Source organism: Mobula birostris, chromosome 13 (genome assembly GCF_030028105.1).
Source record: "Mobula birostris isolate sMobBir1 chromosome 13, sMobBir1.hap1, whole genome shotgun sequence".
In the NCBI taxonomy this organism is placed as follows: Eukaryota; Metazoa; Chordata; class Chondrichthyes; order Myliobatiformes; family Myliobatidae; genus Mobula; species Mobula birostris.
The window spans coordinates 83,334,057-83,356,833 of record NC_092382.1 but is presented as its reverse complement, the minus strand read 5'-3'; the positions used below and the strand labels follow the sequence as shown (position 1 = coordinate 83,356,833).

General features: G+C 45.3%; 1 long non-coding RNA gene across 1 annotated transcript; it reads left to right on the top strand.

The window, feature by feature from the left end:
* Positions 1 to 657: 657 nt before the first annotated feature.
* LOC140207065 (uncharacterized) lies at positions 658 to 16,088 on the top strand. Its single transcript, XR_011888480.1, has 2 exons — positions 658 to 1,040; positions 15,129 to 16,088. It is a non-coding gene; the product is annotated as an uncharacterized lncRNA (long non-coding RNA).
* The last annotated feature ends 6,689 nt before the right edge of the window (positions 16,089 to 22,777 follow it).

Below are 22,777 nucleotides of genomic sequence, written 5' to 3'. Positions count from 1 at the left end.
GCTTTCTGATTTATTTCCATTTCCCTCCGAGGGAAGTTGGGGCGTTTGTGAAGCGTCTCCTGCGGCCGGAGTCTGATGTGTCGCTGAGAGGTAGGAGGAGACCGCTCGGCCCGTCGGTTTGATGCCGGTTCCCCGGGGAGGGAGAGGATGAAGACGGTGAGAGACGGGGCGGACAGGATGTTTGTCCCGGTGGGGACAGGAGGGGCTCATCTGTGGAAATGTCTGAGCCCACGGTGGTGGCGATTCACCACATTGGGGGCAAACACCGGCAGACTGTTGCCCTGCAAGCGGGGCCAATGGTCCGGGCAAAGTGACAATTATTTGTGTTTTGTTGAGATTGTACCGGGAATATGGTGTAAAATCCCGCTCCCCACACTAACACGGGTTATACAGACCAAAGAACAAACTGCCGGAGGAACTCAGTGGGTCGGGCAGCATCTGTGGAGGGAAATGGACCGTCAACATTTCGGGCCGAGACCCTCCCTCTGGACTGAGAGTGGACGGGAAATAGTCCGAGAAAAGAGGTGAGGGGTGGGGATGGGGCAAGAGCTGGGGAGTGAGAGGTGGATCCAGGTGAGGGGGAGGTGGGAAGGTGGAAACAGTGACAGGGGTGGGAGGTGACTGGTTGGGGCAACACGGGGCTGCAGAAGATGGAAATTAATTCCATGATGGAAATCCGGCAGAAACATGCGGTTGAGAGGGGAGAGTTGTGAATGTGAAATAATGAGGGAAATGTGGCCGTTGGGTCAGGCAGTCACCGGGTCACATGGGAGACCCTGTGCCGTCACGTGATCCTGTTTTATCGCAGATCGGCAGCATCTGCAGGTTTGTATCTGAGGCCCCGCCCCCTCTCTGATGACGCAATAAACACATTGCGCATGCTCGCAGTCCCGGGACTGGTGGCGATGTTTTTTCCCGTCTTTGTCCGGAGCGGCTGATCGTCTGCGGGATCCGGATCGGGTGAGGGTCCTCGCCCCCTCGGGCGGGCAGCCGGATGGACGGATCATTTTCTGCGGAGCGAGAGCGACAAGATCCATGCGGTGAGTATTGAGTCGGTCCCGAGCGATGTTCGGCAGTGAGTCCCGTTAACTTTCCCGAAATCGCGGTCTCACCCCGCTTCCTGGACAAAACCTGCCGGGGTGGGTCCGGGTTGTGAGACCTTCACACCGAACCTTGGAATACTTTCCATGCTGTGTTGATAAAAGTTGGTTAGGGGAGAAGGGTAAATGCCAAAGTTGCTGTTGTTCTGTTTTTGTCATTTTCATTCATGGTAGTATGTAGTGTTAATTCAGTATCTGTATATTGCTGGAGGACTATCAGTGATCGTCCTTGATCTCTTCTCCCATTTGGTTCTATCTGCTCATCCCCTGCCCATGTTGTTCAACCTCTGTCCAGCCTGTATCCCACCACCTCAATGATATGCCAGTATATCAATCATCTCGTTCAACTTCTGTCCAGCCTGTATCCCACCACCTCAATGATATGTATCAATCATCTTGTTCAGCCTCTGTCCAGCCTGTATCCTACCAATGATTATAAATCAACAATCTCTCTTCTACTGTTGCCTTCACTGTGAAGTGTTTTGCCTCACTGAGTGATTTGTGTTTGTTACCTGGAATGACCAGGGGATTTATTTAATGCAGAATGAGGAAGGATAAAGACAGTCACCACAATTTTAGTTTCAAAGTTACCAAATGGTCGCTATGTTAATCTTTGATAACAGAAGACTCTCCACATTTAAAGTTGAGTCTGTTATTTCCTGTTTTGGTCTTTTTTGGAGAGGCAATTTCCCGGTTGCCAGGAGCAGCCGCAAGATCTGCAGGGAGTGGTGCACATTTTTACAGCACTCTGGTCACTTCCCCTCATTGAGAGTTAGTGGCCTTGGGACCAGATGGAACAGATTGATAGCGGGGTGGGGAGGATGTTGTGAGCATTGACTGTGTTAACTCTGTGTTGGAATGAAGAGAAAATTAATGAATGTGGTCATTATATTTGTTCAACATTATTCAGGCCATCACAAACATCTTGTGATCAGTCAATAGTTGTGCGTCATTTAAAGTAAAAAGAGAAAATGCTGGAAGTGTTCTGCAGATCGTGCAACATCAGTTCTGATACTCAGTTTTCCACATTTACTCTTTCCACACCCCCAATCTGATGTACCGAGTTTCCAGCACTTAATTTCAATTTGAAATGAAAAGCCTGTTAATCCTGTTAGCCTACAGAAAATGTAATGGCCAATTGTGCTAGGCAAAATCTCATTTAACAATAAGATAATGATAAAATGTGTTCATTTTAGCTGCTGGAGACCCACACCCAGGTTTTCCAGCCCAATATCTGGCCCAGTCAGACGATTATCAGGTTCCCGTTCTACCACAGGTTGATGCAGGAGTGTTAGTTTTTGAACTCTGAATGGCCAACACACTGCAGCATGTTACCGGCAACAAGGGAGTCCTGGGGAAATTGGTGCTTGGGCTGTAATCCTGGGATGCAGACTCCAGGCATATGGAACTGTTAGTATTTGGGATTTGACCCAAGTCAGTACTTCTGTAGATGAGGCTGAATGTTCCTCCTTCCACAATGATTCAGAAGTCTCAGGTTGCTGGACATTGGTTGTGGGGAAATTCCTAATGTGGGGACGATGTGCGAGGATTCTGGGGTTGGTAAGTGGCATGTTCAGCTGCGTGACCCTATCACAGATTTTCACGAAGGTAAAATGGATTTGGGGATCAAACTGCTTGGATTTATGAGTGAGTATTTCTGGTTTGGGATCAGATGTTTGTTTCTGGAGATCCTTTGGAAGCAATGATTGCTAATCTGAGGAGAGAGTAAGGTCACATTCCATCCCTCACAGGGAGAGGCTGTGATTAAATGTTTGGAAAGGTAGAATTGGATCCAGGGGTTCAGAGTTCAAACCATGTTTGGAAATTCCCCCTCACTGTCACCTGTCTGTTAGTCAGTGGTTCTGGGCCTGTGCTGAATGGAGTTCAGAGAGATGGTGGGGGTGGGGGTGGTGCTTGTTTAAGTAAACCTACCAAATGTTGAAAAGCCTGGATACAGTGGACATGGAGAGGATGTTTCCATTAGACAGAGAGCCTGGGATCTGAGAGCACAGTCTCAGAATAAAGAAGCTTCCCCATAAAATTGATCTGAGGAGAATATCTTAAGTAAAGGGTGGCTTATTTGTTGAATTTGTTGCCACAGAGTGTGGTTGAGGCTGTCATTTGTGTATATTTGTGGCAGAGATTAATATATTTGTGATTGCTAGGTAGCTTCAGGGTTACAGGAGGAAGGCAAGAATATGGTGTTGGAATAAAAATCAGCCATGGTTGAATGGTGGAGCAGACTCGATGGATCGAATCATCTAATTCTGCTCCTACATCTCATGTCTTACCATGACTGAACGATGACTCCTTCCTATCCCTTATCAGGTTTTATGACGTGTCAGCGATATTTACAGATTTGTTCACTGACAGCATTACATTTGTCTTCAATGCTTAAATTTCAGTGAGTTTTATTTTTAGGAACATTGAACAGAATTGTTTTGTTCTCCTTTGCATTGTTAACGTGCTTCATTATCTTTCATGTTAAAGTTAGACCTGCGGTGAGAGGTTTATTGGAGGAAAAGCCCATAACTGTAAGCGAACCACAGCTGAAGATGAGGGAACAGCAACAAGTGAACCTGCCAAAGGACTGAGAACGTCAGCTGGAGAGAACCCAATGTTGCCTTGGGCTTGAGTGGGTATTGCAGAAGGGATGGGAGAGTCTGTCCTTCTTTCACGGTGATCCGGACAGTGGGGCAGTGGTACGGCCGACTTCATGGCTTCAAATTGCCCAGAGATGGGGAACAACATCTTGGGTTCGGTCAATATTAAAAGAATGTCTTACCAGATGTCCCGTCTTCACCTCAGACTCCTTCCAGTATTGGAGTTGGCCCACCAGCAAGTCTTGCCAGTCTCCCTCTGTGTTGGAGGCTTGTTTCATCAAGGTGTAGGCAAGGAACCCTAGGCTCTTTGGCTTGAATCCAGGGCAAACCCTAACGGTGGTATGGGGAACCACCAGTCCTGTCTGTCGCCAAAGGAAATCTGGAACTTTGGCCAGAAATGCACTGCCCTCTCTTCCTTTCACCTCTCCAATCACCGTGACTGGGAACTTCTGTCCCTCGAGGAGTGTATAATATTGGCTTTCCTCAGCTGAGCACCCCGTAGGCTCATAGCACAGAGTCACACGAGAGTCAACCGCTGGCAGAAGGGGTTCAAATGCAGTGGAGTCCAGGTTAAGTGCCCACCACTGGGGGGGTCGGTAACTGGGGAAACTGCCAGTTGTTCACTGGTCCCAGGGTCGTACCCTTGTCTGAGCATAGAATCTCGACTCCCAAGGTACATAGCAAGTCTCCCCCTGCGAGATTACACCCCAGTCTGGTGGTGGCTGTAAATGAAACATCACACTGGTTCCCCTGGAATTCCACCTGCACGTGAGTACATGCGTTGCGTGCTTTGGTTCCCATTTCTGATCCCCAGATATAGCCTGCTTGTGTCGTTCTTCCCGCTGAACATATTCACCTTTGATATTACTTCCCTTCGGGGTTCGTCGGGATTCAAAAGCCGGGTCCCAGTAATATGTCAAAGCTCATCGCATTCGATTTTGTTCATAGTCAGGCCAATCCATATTACTTGTTTTAATCATGTTGGCTAACTTAGTTGGTAAGCATTGGAGCAGTAAGGCATTAAACTGGGGGGGACAAATTCCCATCATTAAAGGCTTGGTCTCCTGAGAAAGTGCCATAGCAGCCCACAATTTGCTCCCAATACTCTGGTCCCAATTCTCCAGGCTCAGGTTTGCATTCAAGTACTTTAATGATGTTTACAGGTTGCTGGAGAGCCCTTCCAAGGCTTGAATAATCTGGTCTGTCTGTTCATTCCCATTATGATGTTCCGTCTGTAACTCCTGATAGGTGTGGTGTTTCAATTTGGCCTTCCATTTCCACCCCTCATCAGCTGAGAGAATCATGCAGCAGAGACTGAATAAATCTTGCAGGGTTGCATTAAACATTTGTTTAGTACTGCGGACATACTGAGCAAACTGTGCTGGTTTTTCTTTTCTATCTGGGGCCTGATTCATGATCATTATCATTTCTTGAGGCTTCCAGGGTGCGTACACAGGAATCACTGAGGGCTGTCCCTCCTCCTGCTCGTGGATTGGGCAGCATTCGGGTCGGCAATAGTCTTTGTGGAGCCATTAACTCTGGGGTTTTATTGGATTCTTCCCTCCCTGTCTCGGAATAATCCTCGGTATTCCCTTTCTGGATCTCAGGGTAGAGTGCCTCCCCTCCCCTGCCGCCACTGTTTTACCTGAGCGGCCACCGTACCTGAGTCCTGGGAGGATTGGGGTTCAGGGGCACTGGGTGCACTTAGCCCCTGGTAAGCTGGGGTGGGGGGACGGGTACGGTGGGTGCCCACTCCTCATCACGGTTATCGTCCTCAAACAGGTTCGGTATGCCAGACATGGGTTCGGGATCCCTTGTTTCCTTATCAGTTCGAACTTTAGACTTGCGTTCCTGCCCTTCTCTCCTATCTACAAGATGTGTATCCAGCTACAGCTTGTAACCCTGCACTTGAAGGAACTGGAACTTGAAATGGATGAATTCTGGATCATCCAGAAGATGGAGGGGTTGATAGACATGACATGAAGAAAGGTGAGTTACACCTAAGGTGCAGGACACAGGAAACTGGGTGAGAGTCAGGAAGGGGAATGAGGTTCAGTAGCCATCACAGAGTACTCTTGTGGCCGACCCCCACAACAACAAGTGGGCCTCTTTACAAATTGTTGGGGGGATTATCTAGTTAGGGCAACAGAACAAGAGGGGACTAATATCCTAGTGGTAAGGCTTGCTAGTGCCAGTGTGTGGGGGAGGGGTGATGTGGTTAAAATAGGTTGCAGGGAGAATGGGAGCCAGAATGACAGAACAGAGAGTGGAGATGGTGAATTGAATTGAATTGACTTTATCACATACATCCTTCATATACACGAGGAGTAGAAATCTTTACGTTACATCTCCATCTAAATGTGCAATGTGTAATTTATAGTAATTTATAATAGATAGTTTATACATCTGTCAGTCAATATAACATAGAAATGCATTTGTATCAGCATGAATTAATCAGTCTGATGGCCTGGTAGAAGATGATGCCCCAGAGCCTGTTGGTCCTTTGCTGTGGTACCGTTTCCTGGATGGTAGCAGCAGGAACAGTTTGTGGTTGTGGTGAATGGGGTCGCCAATATCTTTTGGGCCCTTTTTACACACCTGTCGCTGTAAATGTCCTGAATAGTGGGAGGTTCACATCTGCAGGTGCGCTGGGCTGTCCGCACCACTCTCTGCAGGTTCCTGCGATTAAGGGAAGTACAGTTCCCATACCAGGCAGGATGCTCTCAATTGTGTCCCTGTAGAAAGTTCTTAGGATTTGGGGCCCCATCCCAGACTTCTTCAACCGACTGATATGAAAGAGCTGCTGCTGTGCTCTTTTCACAACACAGCCGGTAAGTACAGACCATGTGAGATCCTTGGTGATGTTTATGCTGAGGAACTGTAAGCTGTTCACCCTTTCAACCCCAGATCCATTGATGTCAGTAGGGGTTAGACTGTCTCCATTCCTCCTGTTGTCCACAATCAGCTCCTTTGTTGTTGTGACAATCAGAGAGAATTTGTTTTCTTGACACCAGTCAGATGTTGTTCAGGACACAGAGAGAGTCAGCAATCAAATGGCTGAGCATGGTGCGATGAATGTGCTGAGCTGTATATATCACATCGTAGGAAAGCCAGATGAGCTGAGGACAGGGAATTATGATATTGTCGCCATTATTAGGACTTGGTTGCACCCAACATTCAGAAAGGTTTAGAGGAACAAATTTGTGAAGAGTTTGCAGACCATGCCATGAAACAAAGCTTAATTCATTAAGTGATTTTAAGTTTCCATATATTGACTGAGACTCCCGTACTGTTAAAGGACTAGATGGGGTAGAGTTTGACAAATGTGCCCTTAATTAGTACGTAGAATTCCTGACGTAAAAGAGTGCAATAAGCTGTTAGGAAATGATCCAGGGCTGGTGACAGAAATTAGTGATCATAATTCCATAAGATTCAAAGTAAAAAAAAAATGAAAAAACTGAGGTCTGGACCATGGGTTGAGATTCTAAATTGGAGAAAGGTCAATTTTGATGGTACCAGAAACGATCTGACAAGTGTGGGTTGGGACAGGCTGTTTTCTGGCAAAGGAGTACTTAGTAAGTGGGAGGCCTTAAGAGGTGAAATTTTGAGTGTGTAGAGTTTGTATGTGCCTCCAAAAATAAAAGTTGAAAGGTAACTGGTGCAGGGAACTTTGGTTTTCAAGAGATATTGAGGCCTGGGATATTTTGTTCCTCTAAATGCCTCAGAATTTTGAGTGCTACCAAGACTTATTAACGACTACAATATCATAATTACACCCCCGAGCTCATCTGACTTTTTTTTTAGTCGTCTGCTGTTGGTTTCTAAAAGCTTCTCAATAGTTTTTGCTCTATATTTTGCCCTCTCTTTGGCCTTTATATTGGCTTTGGCTTCTCATTTCAGCCACAGTTGTCTCCTCCTGCCCATCCAATGCTTTCACTTCTTTGGGATGTATCTATCACTTAGCTCCCGAATTGCTCCCAGAAACTCCAGCCATTGCTGCTCCATTGTTACTCCTACCTTTTCCCTTCTGAACAAGTTTGGCCAGCTTCTCTGTCACAGAAACAGAGAAACATGGTTCAGTATGGAAACAGGTTATCTGGCCCATCTAGTCAATGCTGAAAATACATTTAAGCTGTCTAATGCAACTACCTGCACTGGGACCATTGCCCTCCATACCCCTACCATCCAGGTACCTATCAAACTTCTTTTAAATGGTGAAACCAAGCTTATATTCACCACTTGTGCTGGCATCTCATTCCTCACTCCAACGCCCATTTCAGTAAAGAACTTTTCCACTTGTTCCTGTTAAGTTTCTCCTTCCCTACTTACCCAGGACATCTGGTTGTCGTCCCACCCAACCTCAGTGGAAAAAGTTGCTTGCATTTACCCTATCTATACCCTCATAATTGTGTATACTTCTAACAAATCCTCAAAGCAATGTATAATTTCTTTGTTTATGTTTAGAGCCTTTTTTAGGTGTATAGGATGATGAGGGGCATTGACCGTGTGGATAGCCAGAGGTTTTTTTCCCAGGGCTGAAATAATGAACACGAGGGGCATAGTTTTAAGGTGCCTGAAATAGATACCGAGGGAGATCGATGACCTGCGGATCATTCGGGAGAATGCGGATATTATAGATCGTAGCTACAGGGAGGTAGTTACGCCAAAGGAGCAGAGGACAGGAAATTGGGTCACTGTCAGGCGAGGGAAGGGGAAAGGGCAGGCAGAGCAGCGTTCCCCTGTGGCCATTCCCCTCAACAACAAGTATACCGCATTGGATACTGTTAGGGGGGGGCTGACTTACCTGGGACTAGCTGCAGCAGCTGGATCTCTGGCACTGAGTCTGGCTCTACAGTGCAGAAGGGAGGGGGGGAAAGAGGAGAGCGGTAGTGATAGGGGACTCGATAGTTAGAGGTGCAGATAGGAGGTTCTGTGGTCGTGACAGAGAATCCAGGATGGTTTGTTGCCTCCCAGGTGCCAGGGTCAAGGATGTCTGTGATCGATTGCATGACATTCTGAAATGGGAGAGTGATCAGCCAGATGTCGTGATGCACATTGGTACCAATGACATAGCAAGAAAGAGTGAGGAGGTCCTGGAGAGTGAGTATAGAGAGCTTGGTAGGAAGTTGAAAAGCAGGACCTCAAGGGTGGTAATCTCAGGATTGCTACCTGTGCCAGGTACCAGTGAGGGTAGGAATAAGATGCTCTGGAGGAGGAACAAGTGGCTGAGGAACTGGTGTAGGGGGCAGGGTTTCAGATTGCAGGATCATTGGGACCTCTTCTGGGGCAGGTGGGACCTGCACAAGAGAGACGGGTTACACTTGAACTACAGGGGGACCAATATCGTTTCAGGGAGGTTTGTTAGTGCTATTGGGGAGGCTTTAAACTAGATTTGCAGGGGGGATGGGAACCAGAGTGCCAGAGCTCACAGTGTGGATGGGGTGAAAATAAATGATGTTGAAAGTTTAAGCAAATCCGCTGATAGAAAGGTTGTGAGTGGTTGTAAAAATCTTCTGAGGTGTATATATTTCAATGCTAGGAGTATTGCGGGGAAGGCGGTTGAGTTGAGGATGTGGATTGACACATGGAATTATGATGTTGTAGCAATTAGTGAAACTTGGCTACAGGAGGGGCAGGACTGGCAGCTTAATATTCCAGGGTTCCAATGTTTCAGATGTGATTGAGGCAGAGGAATGAAAGGTGGGGGAGTAGCATTGCTTGTTAGGGAAAATATTACAGCAGTGCTCAGGCAGGACAGATTAGAGGGCTTGTCTACTGAGTCCTTATGGGTGGAGCTGAGAAACAGGAAAGGTATGGCCACATTAGTGGGATTGTATTTCAGACCACCCAATAGTCAACGAGACTTGGAAGAGCAAATCTGCAGACAGATAGCAGGCAACTGCAGGAAACATAAAGTTGTGGTGGTAGGGGATTTTAATTTTCCATACATTGATTGGGACTGCCATACTGTTAGGGGTCTAGATGGTTTGGAGTTTGTAAAATATGTTCAGGAAAGTTTTCTAAATCAATATATAGAGGGACCAACTAGAGGGGATGCAATATTGGATCTCCTGTTAGGAAATGAGTTAGGACAAGTGACAGAAGTCTGTGTAGGGGAGCACTTTGGTTCCAGTGATCATAACACCATTAGTTTCAATTTGATCATGGACAAGGATAGATCTGGTCCTAGGGTTGAGGTTCTGAACTGGAAGAAGGCCAAATTTGAAGAAATGAGAAAGGATCTAAAAAGCATGGATTGGGACAGGTTGTTCTCTGGCAAAGATGTGATTGGTAGGTGGGAAGCCTTCAAAGGGGAAATTTTAAGAGTGCAGAGCTTGTATGTTCCTGTCAGGATTAAAGGCAAAGTGAATAGGAATAAGGAACCTTGGTTCTCAAGGGATATTGCAACTCTGATAAAGAAGAAGAGGGAGTTGTTTGACATGTATAGGAAATAGGGAGTAAATAAGGTGCTTGAGGAGCATAAGTGCAAGAAAATACTTAAGAAAGAAACCAGGAGGGCTAAAAGAAGACATGAGGTTGCCTTGGCAGTGAAAGTGAAGGATAATCCAAAGTGCTTTTACAGGTATATTAAGAGTAAAAGGATTGTTAGGGATAAAATTGGTCCTCTTGAAGATCAGAGTGGTTGGCTATGTGCGGAACCAAAGGAAATGGGGGAGATCTTAAATAGCTTTTTTTTTACGTCTGTATTTACTAAGGAAACGGGCATGAAGTCTCTGGAACTAAGGGAAACAAGGAGTGACATCATGGAAACTGTACAGATTGAAAAGGAGGAGGTGCTTGTTGTCTTAAGGAAAATTAAAATGGATAAATCCCCAGGACCTGACAGGGTGTTCCCTCGGACCTTGAAGGAGACTAGTGTTGAAATTGCATGGTCCCTGGCAGAAATATTTAAAATGTCGCTGTCTACAGGTGAGGTGCCGGAGGATTGGGGAGTCGCTCATGTTCTTCCGTTGTTTTAAAAAGGATCAAAAAGTAATCCGCGAAATTATAGGTGGGTAAGTTTAACATCGGTAGTAGGTAAGTTATTGGAGGGAGTACTAAGAGACAGAATCTACAAGCATTTGGATAGACAGGGACTTATTAGGGAGCGTCAACATGGCTTTGTGCTTGGTAGTCATGTTTGAACAATCTATTGGAGTTTTTCAGGAGATTACCAGGAAAGTGGATGAAGGGAAGGCAGTGGATATTGTCTACATGGACCTCAGTAAGGCCTTTGTCAAGGTCCCGCATGGGAGATTAGTTAGGAAAATGCAGTCGCTAGGTATACATGAAGAGCTGGTAAATTGGATTAGACATTGGCCCAACGGAAGAAGCCTCAGAGTGGTAGTAGAGAATTGCTTCTCCGAGTGGAGACCTGTGACTAGTGGTGTGCCACAGGGATCAGTGTTGGGTCCATTGTTATTTGTTATCTATATCAATGATCTGGATGGTAATGTGGGAAATTGGATCAGCAAATTTGCCGATGATACAAAGATTGGAGGTGTAGTAGACAGTGAGGAAGGTTTTTCAGAACGTGCAGAAGGACTTGGACCAGCTGGAAAAATGGCAGATGGAGTTTAAAACAAACAAGTGTGGGGTATTGCACGTTGGAAGGACAAACAAAGGTAGAATATACAGGGTTAATAGTAAGGCACTGAGGAGTGCAGTAGAACAGAGGGATCGGGGAATACAGATACAAAATTCCCTAAAAGTGGCGTCACAGGTAGATAGGGTCGTAAAGAGAGCTTTTGGTACATTGGCCTTTATTAATCAAAGTATTGAGTATAAGAGCTGAAATGTTATGATGAGGTTGTATAAGGCATTGGTGAGGCCGAATCTGGAATATCGTGTTCAGTTTTGGTCACCAAATTACAGGAAGGATATAAATAAGGTTGAAAGAATGCAGAGAAGGTTTACAAGGATGTTGCCGGGACTTGAGAAACTCAGTTACAGAGAAAGATTGAATAGGTTAGGACTTTATTCCCTGGAGCGTAGAAGAATGAGGGGAGATTTGATAGAAGTATATAAAATTATGATGGGTATAGATAAGAGTGAATGCAAGCAGGCTTTTTCCACTGAGGCAAGGGGAGAAAAAAAACGGAGGACATGGGTTAAGGGTGAGGGGGGGAAGTTTAAAGGGAACATTGGGGGGGCATCTTCACACAGAGAGTGGTGGGAGTATGGAATGAGCTGCCAGACGAGGTGGTAAATGCGGGTTCTTTCTTAACATTTAGGAATAAATTGGACAGATACATGGATGGGAGGTGTATGAAAGGATATGGTCCGTGTGCAGGTCAGTGGGACTAGGCAGAAAATGGTTCGGCATACCCAATAAGGGCCAAAAGGCCTGACCCTGTGCTGTAGTTTTTCTATGGTTTTCTATGGTTCTAAAAGAAAGAAGGTTGTGTGGTGTCTATTCTCCAGAGGAAAAGGTCAGTTCCTTGAACCCGTTTTATTTCTGTCGTCGTGAATCCTATGGATAAGGCAGGTTCCTACTGCGACCAGCAGTAACGTCAGGTCTTCGAGGAGATCTTTACTTCAGGAAAGTCTCTCCTAATTGACTGTGTAAACTCTTGGACTTTCGAATTTTCAATTTTAAGACCGTGTTCGCATTTACCACTTTAAGAAGTATTCCAGAGTTTGATGGTTGGTTAAATTGCCGTATAGCTGCTGACTTCCGTTTAAGTTAGTCGTTTGTTTATTTTTCACTATCGCTGAGCAGGGTTTAATAAATGTTATATGTTTGTTTGTATAATACTGACTAAAATTCTATATTCCTTGCTGCCTAACACCATAGCACTTCACATACCTGTAGAATTGCTTGGCGTTTTCCTTAATCCTGCCCGCCAAGTTCAGTATTCTCCAGTCAGACGGACATTTGTGAGGAGAGCGTTAAACGGGCCGATGTACGACGACATATTGAGGTTAAAAGAGAGGATGCACTGGAACTTCTGAAAAATAAAAACTTTAGGATAGATAAGTCAGTTTGTGTGGTAGGGAGAAACCCTGGGAGACTGCGGGAAGCGGTGAGTCCTACATCAGTGATGGGCAGATTATCAGAGAACATTCTTAGAAACAGGATTTACGAGAATTTGGAGAAGCATTACTTGATTTTGGAGAATTAGTATGGCTTTGAGAGTGGCAGATAATGTCTCACAGGCCTGCTTTAATTCTGTGATGCAGAGGATAGTTGGGATGGACCGTTTTCTCTCTGGATTCTGGTGCCAGTCGAGTCCTGCAGAGATTTGCTCTGAGCCCCCGGATTTTTGTGCTTTAAGATGATGTGAACAAGGAAGTGAAACGGTGGGTTATTGTATTTGCATTGATGTGGAAGTTCGTGGAATTATGGATAGTAGAGAATGTAGCCACAGATTAAAACAGGACGCAGAGCAGCGCTGCGAAGTTGCAGAGGGAGTTCAAACCGGAACTTTACGGAGTGAGTCACTTTGGAAGGATGAACTTGAAGGCAGAGGTGACACTCTCGAGTCAACCGAGGGCGGCACATTTGTTAGAGTTCCACAATGGAAAGAGAGTGATGAGACTCTCTCCAGTAAGCGGAGGGCCGCTCATCGGTACGAGAACCACAACAGGGACGGAGTGTTGCACTGCAGGAGCAGGAAGAAGTGTGATTGAAAGGTGAGCTGGAACCCATCCGCTGTTCTGCACATATTTATAGTGACGCTCGAAAGGCAATATACTTGAAAGTAAATCAGGAGAAAAGAAAGAAAACTTAATGGCAAATAATAGAACAGCCTGGGATAGTTCACAGATTTCCCTTCCTACTTTTGTTCGAACAGAGAATGGATGGAGAAATAGCGGTAGAATTGTGGCAGTTTTGAGAATAACTTTAAAGTTAAATAGACTGCATCGCACGTCAAGGGTATGGGGTGGTCAAGCCATTGACTGGAAGTGGTCGGGTTCCTGCCAAACGGCCCATGTGTGCGCTGGAAAACATTGCTCTTCAAACCGACTGCAGCCCTCGCTTATCTCCCGAGGACGCGTTCCCTTTTTGATCACAGATCTCTGGAATATCGCTGTGGATCTTTTAAAGTGTTTGGAGGAATATGTGCAGTGTATTTTATTGTGACATATGTCAGCTGTCACTATGATTTCCAACAATCAAAGCGCCCGGAATGAATGGAACGAATGAAAGAGAAGAATGAACGAATGTTCCCCTTTAATAAAGAAGTGTTCTCCAGTTCACTTGCCAGAACAAACTTCTTCCCTCAATTTCAGAAGCGAATGTTCTCCGTGAAGTGTTACAAAATAAATCGACTTCAATATAAATGCCTACTTTAAAAGCAGCACAGATATGAACATATACTATTTAAATAGCTGAAGCCAGGTATAATGGAAAGTAACATGGAAAATTTGCATCATATTTTGTTTTAAAGTAAATAGATTGCAATATCCCTTGAGGAGTCAAATTCAAGACACGGGAACAGTGCGTAAAAGTGGTTTAACGTAAGTGTTTATGCAGTTTTTCACTAATGTCTCTGACGCTAATTGCCTCAGTGGAATTGCTCTCACCGCAATAAAAGTCTGCTAAACCGATCAGCAGTCCATCTGAGCAGCTGAAACGTTCCGTACAACTGAACGCTGCTTCTGACGGAATATGGGATATTCGACGATTTACTGCCTCGCAGCCGTTTACTCTCCCACACTTATAGCGGTTGGTGTCCCCGGTAAGATGCCGGAGTTGGTTACTTTACGTACGGTACCGTAGTCTTGCTGTCACTCTGCTGCGGTATCCACACTGTTACTGAGCACAAATGCTGCCATCGGCTGTAACGTGTTTCAGGAAAGGAGGAAACAGGCATCTAATGGTTTTACTTCTATCTTCCATACTTCAATCACAGTGTTTCTTCTTTTGTCAATTAAGTTGGTGCCAATATTGTCACTGTTTCATAATTTCACCTCGTTTGGCTTTCTGAAGTGACGTTGGGCTCTGCTTTTCTAGGTCCGAGTCTCTATCAGTGCAGACACTTCGACCTTATAACAACTTGGCAGCTTATTTAAATGACGGTCCAGTCTATTTTCGACATGTAGGGCTGTTCTTCTGTAAGTCAGTAAATGGGAACTCGTGCTTTATATCTCCTTGAATCCACTTTGTCACCGCTACAAACAATCCCTTCAGCTATTTCACCTGTAATAATGGAAATGGTGTTGCTTACAGGAGTGATCAACTGCTCGCCAGGACTTGAGTCGTGGAACTCGGATTCCTCGCTCTAAGCTGTGGGAAGGTCGCCAATCCACGGACACTCACATCCGTCATTGTCCTCCAGCCGGAGCGCAGCGACGGAGACCGCACACACTGGGTTTTCGCTTTCCACTTCCAAACAGACCATACCCTCCATAGCATCGGTAGAATCGGGGCATTCAGGGAGCTGACCATATTTCTATTTTGTTTCCAAATTTCTTGCAGTTAACCTAACGACGATTGTGAACCTTTCTCGGGGTAAATGCGGAATCTCCAAATGCATCACCCGTTACCTGGTTGGAATGGCAACAGCGGATCTGATGGTTGATGTCGTTGTTGCTTTAGTGGAACAGACCAACAATATCTACATTTATTCCACATCCCTTCTCATCACTCCTGTATGCGCTCTGACACTTATATTTCGGGTTGTAAAGACCGACTGTTCTATTTGGTTTACGGTCAGTTTTACCTTCGATCGCTTCATCGCAGGATGTTGCCAAAAGCTGCGGGAACGATACTGCACGGAGTGAAGAGCAACGGTGGTTATCGTGACCGTGGTTATACTGAGCTGCGGAAAATGTGTCCCGATTTACCTTGCCCTTGAACCTTACGTCATCATTGACAACACGCCGTGGCGGTGCACCCGCACACGTGAATACGCTACTTCACCCGTGTGGAGAGGATACGCATTACTGGGGAGTATTTTAAAACCATTGCTACCAATCGGCTTAATCCTGGTATTTAACGGGTTAACCGTAAGACTTATCATTGTGGCAAATAGAGTCCGCAGAAGGCTTCGGCACAGCAGCGACAATCAGAAAGATGCCGAGGCGGAAAACCGCAGAAAATCGATTATTTTGTTGTTTTCTATATCAGCTAATATCATATTATTTTGGATGCTCTCTGTAGCCCGTTCCCTGAAATGGCAAGCACAAAACTAATTTTATCAAGACAGATATTTGTGTTCCCCGGTATACATCCTACAGCAATTTGGGTTCATTTTGCAAACACTCAGCATGTGCACCAATACTTGCATCTCTACAGTGACACCGAGGAAATTCAGAGAAGTGCTGAGGAATGTAATGACATATGTGTTTACATTAACTGGCCATCTGTGCAGATAACACCCGCGTCTAATGACACATTCAGCGGAGTTTTCAAATAAAGCCTTTTTACAATGACAAATATGTCATAAATTCAAATAATCATATGCCTGGTTATCCGGAAATTGAAGAATTGGCGGAAGATTGCTGACTTCATACAGTTCTGAAAAGTAGCAATACAAACATTCAATGCTGCTGGCGTGATTCTTACGTTGGTTGAAGTATCTTCCAAACTATCACAGACACTCGACTGTCAAAAGGGCAGGAATGGCTTCAGGACTTTCCGTGTTTCAGGCAGGGTCCGGTAAAAGTGTGTAAAGGGAGTACGATGGCAAATCAGGGATAGTATAGCAGCTACAGAAAGGGAGAACAACATAAAGCTTTCATTTGTTAATAGACTGTGAGACTAACACAGAAACATAAAGGGAGAGATCGCCTCATTTGGAGTATTCTATACAGCCGCCCACCAGATTAACAAAAACAAACGCAACGGAAACAATCTGGAACCGATCCGGAAGCGGAGCTTGGGCATTTTCTATATGTCGACATGGGCAGCTGAAACTTCCCTAATATACTTCGGCACCTCCCCAGGATAAAAGGTTTAGGTATGACATAATTTCCCAGTTGTGTCCAGGAAGGATTCATGTCACTATAAGAAGAGAGGCAGACTAGTGAACAGTCCAGACCGGATCTAATATTTAAAAAGGAAACGGATCAGGTGACAGATCTCTCCGTGAGTCAGCATTTCAGAGCGATATGGCAGAACTCCCCGATATTTGTCTTGCACGGGAATAGGACCACGGAGCATGGGATGTATTTAACTGGGGGGTCTGCGATGAATGGTGCTACCTGGCAGGAACTTGAGAACGTACATTGGGAAAAAATGTACGCAGGCAAATGCGTAATAGATATGTGGAAATTGTTTAGGGAGCAGTCACATGGGGTTCAGTATAGGCTTGTCTCACTGATGCAGGGAAAGGATGACAGAGTAAAGTAACCCTGGATGAGAAGAAAATTGGAACAAATCGTCAAAAAGAAGAAAGAAAAGTACTTAATGTTTAGGAACAAAGGATAAGTTAGGGCTTTGGGGAGTTACAATGTACACAGGAAAGAACTTAACAATGGAATTAGAAGAGGTAGAAAGGGACTTGAGAATGCCTTGGCGAGTTGCACTCAGGTAAGTGAAGAACGGGAGGATGACTAGAGAGATTGTGGGTAAATGAGAGGTGAAAGAGGAAAACTTGTGTCTGTAGTTCAAGGAGGCAGTGAAGCTCCTCACTGAATACATTCATGAATGTGAACATAGGGTGAACAGGCAGGTATGCTAAGCAAGAGGATGCGCTGGAAATTTGGAAAATATTATGATAGGTGATTACCCAGTTCCCAGAAGGGATATAGTCCAGGTAATTTGGGAAAGCGAGCAAAGGTATTGCTAAGCTTCTGGACAGGATATTTGAGTCTTCGGTGGGCACGGAAGTAGAACAAGAAAATTGAAGGATGGGAAATGTTATTTTTTTTGTTGACGAAAGTTAATAAGGACACTGCTTGGAATTACAGACCAATGAGTCAAACTATTGGAGAAGATGATTGCAGACGGCATTTATGAGCATTTGGAGAAACGTACTCTGGCTAAGGAGAGTCAACAAGGCTTTCTGAGGAGCATGCTGTCCTTTATTAGACAGATTTAATTATCTGAAAAAGTGAAAACAAAACCAACAGATGAATCAGGACAGTGGATGTAGGTGTATTAATTTTGGTCAGGCGCTTGATCAGTTCCCCACAGTAGACTCATTCAGAAAGTCAAGAGGCATGGGATCTGGGGAAATCTGGCTGTATTGATTCAGAATTGGTTTCCTAACAGAAGGCAGATTATATAGTTGGTAGAGTGAATTCTGGCTGGAAGACAGCGGGCAGCCCTGTCCGCACGGAGGGTTGAAATTCTGGTACACTTTACAACTCTATTTGGACTCTGCAGTTACAATGCTTCAAGAAGTAGGGCTGAGGGAAATGACCGATTTAACCCGACCACCCAGCAGCAGCTGAATAACTTATATGATTAGGGCTAAGGATCTAAGCAAATCTCTGAGCTACTGACTGCACCGCCACGTTATCTAAACTGACCTGCCATTTACATATAACGGGGAAGATGCTACAACGACCTCAAAACAATCTTTTCCAATGGAACCCTACAACTTAAAACCAGCATTTCAAAGTGTTCAGCAGCAGCTTTTTCTGCTCATTAAAATAAGCAACCTTCCAAAATGCCAATTCCAAATTCCCAGTTCAAGTACGCGCCAATTTATCTCTGAAATGTTGTTTATTCGTATCGGGTGTAGATACGCTAATATTTCGATCCATGTAACCCTGAATCCACATGACCGGTGTGGAGTCCGTGTCTCCCTCTGAAATCAATAATAAATGAAACATACAAAACGACACAAACTGAAAACGCAGCGCGAGCAAGGCAACATCCGGGCTCAGACTTGTCGCCCTTCCGAACCATCGCAGGCAATTGGAGAATACAGAATAAACAACTGCCAAAGCAAAAGGCCTCAGCACGTATTCTAAAGAACTTAGGAGAGTGAGATATGGGGAGCTGAGGCTCACATACACTAACACTTTATAGAATTTCAGAAAGATACGCAGCCTCCGAATTTCGCATCAGTTCCTGGAAATCACTTCTCGCAAGGAGACACAATATTTCTGCCACATGTACAGTGAAAAAGATGATTAGTTCAAACATCCCCGCAACACGAACTAAAGAAACACACGACTCCCATAAAGTTATTCATGGCCATAATTTTCCTCTTTCTCTTTCAATTGAACACGCTTATCTCCACACCTTGTGCAATGTATTAAATCCGCAATGCATTCATATATTTAAAATATCGCAGAAAACAGCATGCTCTTCTTTGTTCAACCGTTAACAAACATCTGTAATTGCAATAATACATTTAATAAAGCCCTTCGACTCTAAGACAAAGAGACGCAAAAAGTGATGTATAGTGCACGAATTAATATTCAACACAATTAAGATATGACACCTCCACAACTCCAAGCATCCAACGACTGCCAGGATTTCTCACCTCCAATTTCTGACCAAGGATAGGATTCGTATTAAATGACCACTTTGCTGTATACTATTGGGGCCAGTCATCCCCATTTCCACCGCTGAAGCATCAGATTTGTTCACCGTACTGGAGCCAATGTCACATCCATCTCCAGCCGAGAACTATTGTCTTTATAGCCTTACCGAAGGAGTGAAGGTATTTTCCTGTATACTCCCTTTATTAGCTCACACCTGCACTTCCATCTTCTAATGCTATAACCATCCATTTTACTCAGTCTTCAAGCTTCAGTGTGTGCAAGGACAGAAGGATTGAAAGGTATCAACGATTGGTCGGTGCTTAGAAACACTAAAGTTCTAACCTAGACTTGCAGTCAGACAGCCACAGGAAACCACTGCACAGAAACAGGGTCTCCAGCCCGTCAGGAGAGTGTGAAAATATTTAAACCACCTACTTCCATCGAACTGTACCCGGACCGTTGCCATCCATCTCTCTCTCTCATCTCTGTACTTATCCAATCACCTCTTAAACGTTGACATCGAAATCTCAATTACCATTTGCGTTGGCAGCACTGTCTACACTCTGACGACCCTCTGGGTCAAGTAGTTTCCCATCATGTTTCCCTTAAACATTTCACATTTCACCCTTCACCCATGATCTATAGTTGTATTCTCGCCCGAAATCAGTGGAGAAAGCCCGCTTGCATTTACACTCCCCATACGCCTCATCATGTTGTATACCTCAATCAAATCGTTATGCAATAGTTCAGCAAAACTGTTCACATTTTATTTTCCAAATTAGGCCGCAATAAAGTCTTAAAACAACATCAACATAACATCCCAACTCATGTACACAATATTTTGGTCTGTGAAGGCCAATGTGCGAAAAACCGTTTTTTAATGACACTGTCTAACTGTGCAGCGACTTTCATTGAATAACGGATCTGCATTTTCAGATTCGTTTGTCCTATCGTACTCCTCAGTGCCCTATGTCTCATTGTGTCAGACCAACCCTGGTTGGTCCTCCCAAAATGCAACAACTAACAGTTGTCTGCTTTAAATCCGTTTCTCCATTTTCAGCCGATGTCTTCAACTGGACCAGACCCCGTTGCATGCTTCGGTATTTTTCCTCGATGTCCTCTACACCGGTATTGTCGTCGTCATCGGCAAATCCAGTTACCGACATTATTATCCAGATCGTTGCTATAGATCACAAACAATGGACACAACAACGATCCGTGCGGCACTCCACTCGTCACAGGTCCCCAGTCAGAGAGACAACCATCTATTACCACACTCTACTGTCCCCAACATAGCCAATGGCGAATCCAATTTACTACTTCATTGTGAAAGCCAAGCGACTAAACCATCTCGAGCATCCTCCCATACGGAACCTTGACAAATTCTTGATTTACTCCCAGTAGACGGCCACCGCTGCCTTGCCTTCAACGCCATTTCTGGTAACTACCTCGTAAAGCTCTGTAAGATTAGACAGACATGACTTACAATGCACTGGCCCAGACTGACTATCGCTAATGCTCCTGTTTGTCCAGATACATCCCTTCACACCCCATGATTAGCTTAGTCTGAACATCGAGGGCAACTCCTCATTAGGTAGCACTTGAGGGGTCCCTTCCAAACAAAGCTATAGGTATCATCCAGCGGCTATCACTGATATTTATGGCCTATTGTTGTTAAATTCTCCTGCAGTATTATCACGGAGATTGAGAGTAGTCTGGAAAAACAAGGCGTTGTTGCTTTAAATAATTAATCGACTGGACGTAAATAGTAAGATATGGTGCACTAGTAGAGAGCATTACAGCAAGTGTCCTTCGTCTCACAGGGGTCCGATAGCCTTTCAACTAATTTTAAGTTCAATCAAACAGATCAACACCCCCTCCCACACATCTGAATAAGAACCAGAACCAGATTTAATATCACACGCATAGATCATGAAATTTGTTAACTTCATGGCAGCAGTACTGTACACCGAAATACAGGATAAATAAATGTAGAGAAAATATACTGAGTTCCAGGTGGCGGAGGGAAAGAAGCTGTTTCTGCATCGCTGAGCCTGAGCTTCCAGGCTTCTGTATCTCCCACCCGATGGTAACGCTGTGTCGAGGGCCTGTCCTGTTGGTGGGAAACTTTAATGATGGACGCCACTGTTACAAGAATCGCCACTTGTAATAATGATCAGTGAGGCACAGGGAATCGTTTTTTTTACCAACAAGTAACATTTGTTATTTCAACTAAAAACTCGTAGGCTCACATGCGATCTAACTGTATGCACCCCACTAAAACCCCTGACACTCCCTGAACAGTCAATGAAGAGAAAAGTTATTACCCGGGAAAGGAGTCGATGCTGGCCAGAGAGACGGGAGAGGCAGACTGGGGAGAAAGAAACGGGGGCAGAGACTGGTGAGGTAGCGAGAGAAAGTGAAGGGTAGAGAAAGACCACGGGGAGAGACGCCCGGGAAGTTGAGGGATCTGGTATGTGTAAAGAGATCTGGGATTGGGGTAAAGTTTCAGATGGGGAGAGAGATCGGAGTCGAGAGTTTGGTGTCGGTTAAAAGCGGGAGGGGGATAGCCGGGAAAATGAGTGAGAAACGCGGAGGGAGAGGGAGATGGGAAAGAGATATTATGCAGAGAGACAGGAGGCCTAAGGAGTGACTGGATGAGAAACAGAATGGCGGAGAGAACGTACGGAGGAGGGAGAGGGTTTGGCGTGTGTAGAGAGAGAGAGAGAGAGAGAGAGAGAGAGAGAGCCGGGATTTTGGAGAGACGGGGTGGAGAAACTGAGAGAGATGCGTGGGAGGAAAAACAGACTGGGGAATGTAGAGAGACGGCGGCGAGAGTCTGAGAAGAGAAGGACGAGAGAGAGACACACACACACAGAGCCGAGAATCTCGGAGAGTGGAGAGAGTAGAGGGAGAGGGAACCGGAGGGAGACAGAGTGGGATCGGGGTAGGGGGAGAATTTTATGATTGATCTAGGGTAGAAAGATGGAGGAGAAACTTGGGAGAGAAAGCGGTAAAGTAGAGAGAGACCAAGAGGTTAGAGTAACACCAGGGAGAGGGAGGGTGGGGATGGGGAAAGATCAGTGTCAGGAGGGAGATTGGAAGTGAATTTGGAAGGGGAGAGCCTGAGACGTGGTGGGAGTGGGGGGTAGGGGAGGAGTGACGGCGGAAAGGGAGAACAATTTATGGGAGGGAGACACAGGGATTGGGGAGTGAATCTGGGAAGAGAGAGGTAGGGTTAGGTAACGGTGACCGGGGGTTTGGAGAGACTGGTGGATACATAGACGGGAGGTTCAAAGACTTGCGGAGGGAAATAGACACTGGGGGTTGAGAGGCAGAGAGAGACTGGGATGAGGTAGGGAAGAGTGAGTCAGAGAACACTGTTCCTGAATGCACTGAGCGATGAGACGACTTTCCTTCCTGCAGGGCATTCTGGGATTACAGCGGTTTCATTCCGAAACAAGCAACCTGTGCAATCTCGCTGACGTATCCGGGAACTCCCTTTCCTCAACTGGTCTCGGCGATCTTCAACCCCGTCTCTATGACCACATCACACTGCTCCTGTAACGAGCGCACGGAGTAGTATAATGAACCCCTTATACTGAGTCATGTTATGTAATGGGACACTCTGGGCAATTTAGCGTGGGAGCTACGAACCCACCCGAGACGAAAAATACGGATATT